The sequence below is a fragment of the Myotis myotis genome, unplaced genomic scaffold (assembly GCF_014108235.1).
Source record: "Myotis myotis isolate mMyoMyo1 unplaced genomic scaffold, mMyoMyo1.p scaffold_m19_p_19, whole genome shotgun sequence".
In the NCBI taxonomy this organism is placed as follows: Eukaryota; Metazoa; Chordata; class Mammalia; order Chiroptera; family Vespertilionidae; genus Myotis; species Myotis myotis.
Window position 1 is genome coordinate 24,766,963 of NW_023416323.1, and position 3,295 is coordinate 24,770,257.

At 37.1% G+C, this 3,295-nt stretch overlaps 1 non-coding gene across 1 annotated transcript; it reads left to right on the top strand.

The window, feature by feature from the left end:
- The first annotated feature begins 2,783 nt into the window (after window positions 1-2,783).
- Window positions 2,784-2,920, top strand: LOC118674881. Its single transcript, XR_004973734.1, has one exon. It is a non-coding gene; the product is annotated as a small nucleolar RNA SNORA76 (small nucleolar RNA).
- The last annotated feature ends 375 nt before the right edge of the window (window positions 2,921-3,295 follow it).

A 3,295-nucleotide genomic window follows, 5' to 3' on the forward strand; every position in this document is an offset into this window, starting at 1 on the left:
GTGCTGGGGGGTGGGAGCAGCTGGGGAGAGGTCAATGGGGAGAAAAGGAGATTTATGTAATACTTTTAACAATAAAGAATTTAAATTAAAAAATAAATAAAATTCTTAATATCTAGCATGGTGTCTGGCACATAGTAGCTATTGAGTAATTATTTGTTAAATGCCAATAATTGTCAAGAGATTTTTGGATAAGTTACATCTCTGCTGCAGAGGGCTCCTGTTTGTCAAATAAATTGGCTTTCCTAAATTATTTTAATATCCCATTAAGGTACAAAATCTTCATTTAATAGATCATATCATTTCTATGTCAATATATTATGCTATAATTTGTGAAAGATTTTCTGGGACTTTCAATTTTGAAAAAAATCCATCCCATGATTTATAGAAGTAGTGATGAGATGTTTTACTTCTTTGAATATTTAATTTAGAAAACATAACTGTTGTATGTATGCCTCCTATTGGCAAGGTATATAATTTCACTGACAAGGCATCCATTTCATGCCTACAAACTTGGAAAACAATTCTTACAACTGCCACTAAAAGGAGACCTATGAATTACTATTTCAGAATTGAGTCTGGTTTTAATAAGGTATACAATCACAGTAAGTGAGTAGACAACTTAAAACCTATTTGTCTACATGAAAATGTTAAGAGAAAGGGATATTTCCTAGAAGAAAAATATTTCTCTGAAAACAGATAAGATAGGTCTTATTAAAAATTATGGTAATAAATATGGTGGAGCTTAGGGTTGTATGTGAGACTCTATGAAAGGAAAGCAAAATGATAAATAAGGTAACTGAAAAATGTGTAAACTGTAACTGATTTTTTCCAATTGGAAATAAGTTGTAACTGTAATAAAAGAAATACATGTACTTTGCTTTTAAAATAAATTAAAAAATCAAAGAAAAACATACAAATGAAAGTAAAAATTACACATAAAATGAATCCCACCACCACAGATAACCATTGCTAACATTTTTTTTATATTCTTCCAATCATTTTTCCCATAAATACCTACATATACTTTACATGATTGAATTCACAGTATTTTACAATCCGCTTTCACTTTAAAATATAGCATTATGCTTTATAAATATACTAGAGGCCCAGTGCACAAAAATTCATGCACTGGGCGGGGCGGTGGCGGGGGTGGAATCCCTCAGCCAGGACTGCCCCCTCTCACTGTCCAGGAGCCCTCAGGGGATGTCCTACTGTTGGGTAAGGCTCACTCCCCATGGGGAGCAGGCCTACGCCGTAGTCTGGCCTCCCTCTGCGGGAGGCAACAGGGCTGATCAGGGGAAGGCGCTGCCTCCATCACCCTGCTGCTGCTGCCGCTGCAGGCTGCCACAGCTGCTGGCCCTCCTTAGCCCTCGCAGCTGCTGTGGCTTTGTCCAGAAGGACGTCTGGAAGGACGTCCAGAAGACGTCCGGTCTATCCAGTCTAATTAGCATATTACCCTTTTATTAGTATAGATCATAATCTATGTCATAATATCATCAGCTTCTATTGGTGAATGCTTAAGTTCTCTCCAACTTTTCACTACTAAAATATATTATAATGAAATGTCTAGAAAATACATGTTTTCATAATTGTTATAAATTCCCAGTTAAGATTCTGAAAAATAAAAGACATTACTGCTCTAAGGATCATATTGCTGAAATTTCCTGTAGAAAAAAACTATCTATAATAATAAAAGCATAATATGCTAATTAGACTGGATGTCCTTCGGGACAAAGCCATGGCTGCGAGGGCTGAGCCCCTTGCACAAATTTCATGCATCGGGCCTCTAGTAAATAAATAAAAAACTTGTATCTGGGTGAAACTAAAAACTACAGAGCAAAGAACACATGAAATTTAAAAAGCCATGAAAGCTTTCTTGTACATATAACCACCCCAGCCACTTCCAAACTGATCAAAATAAAACATCCTGCACTCTATCTGTGAGCCTCATCAAAGAAAATGCCCTCACGTGGAATCATTGATACCATCAGGTAGAGAAAATATACAGTGGAATTAAGTGTAGAAAACCTTTAGCTGTCTGACCTAACATCTTTTACTGCATCTTTCTTCTGAGGTCTTCAGAAGAATAAAAACTTCCTAAACAATGACAGCTCAAAACACCTCTCTGAATTGTCTATGAAGTGACAACTCTACCCATCATTTGGAAACAAAAGAGAGTTGGACACAAAAGCTCTGACAGCAGTAATGGGACATAAATTGAAGCATATTCTACAAGGAGGGCTTCTCAGGTGTATTCCAGCGATTTTGAAGAAACAATGCTGCAATTGTTCTTGTGCCCAGAAATAATCTTATTGAAGGTGAAGTTTTCCTGTGTCAGACAGCTCTTCACAAAAATGAAACATTTTTCCCTTCAAGTACTTCCAAAGCAAGATAGTAAGATTTAGGCTGGGCTGCCAGAGTGACTACAATAGACCTCAAAGAGAAAGCATCTATTACAGTTTTCTTTCAGCCAAATTCTTTATAATCCCAAACATGTTGTAAAGAATTTTTCTTAGACTCTTGCACACAATTTCAGCAATAACTAAATTTCCACTTTGCCAAACATGCTTGGACAGGTATATCAAAACTATGCAGAGAATAACCAGGCGGCTGGCAATAGTCTGACCGCCTGCCAGCATTTCAGTACTTTTTTTTAAATTGTAAGTTTCATCCTCTTGTTACTTCACATGTTAGTATCATATTAGTCAGTGAAGAAAGTTCTTGTTATTCTCTCTCTCTCTTTTTTTTTTTCTTATGGGACACACACCAAAAAAAGGTTTCAGGAGCTGCCTTTCAGCCCCCATTGCACCTGCCTGTGGTGCCCAGGGGGGTCAGGCTGAGGCACCAGAGCATATGCCTGCACATTACTGGGGCCAACCGCTCCCACAGCAGGCAGTCCTTTTAACTCTGAGCAACACAGCTGGCACTGCTCTGGGATGGGTGGGTGACTGGGGTTTCTAACTACTTAGTCCTTAAACTATGCCCTTGGGCAGCGATTTTCAACCTTTTTCATCTCATGGCACACATAAACTAATTACAAAAATTCTGTGGCACACCAAAAAATAAAAAACAAAATTAAATTTTAAAAGGTTTCCATGAAATACAGACACCCATAAAAAGGAATTACAACCATGTACAACCAGATTGATGTCTGGCTTATTTTGCCATCTTTTACTTGAACTAAAAGAAATGTTTTTAAAATCTTTGGTAGGGTTGAGAAACATTCTTGACTTTGTAGAGCAAAATTGATCTGATTATAATATTCTCAGAAAAATAGAAATGGCTCCATTTCAAG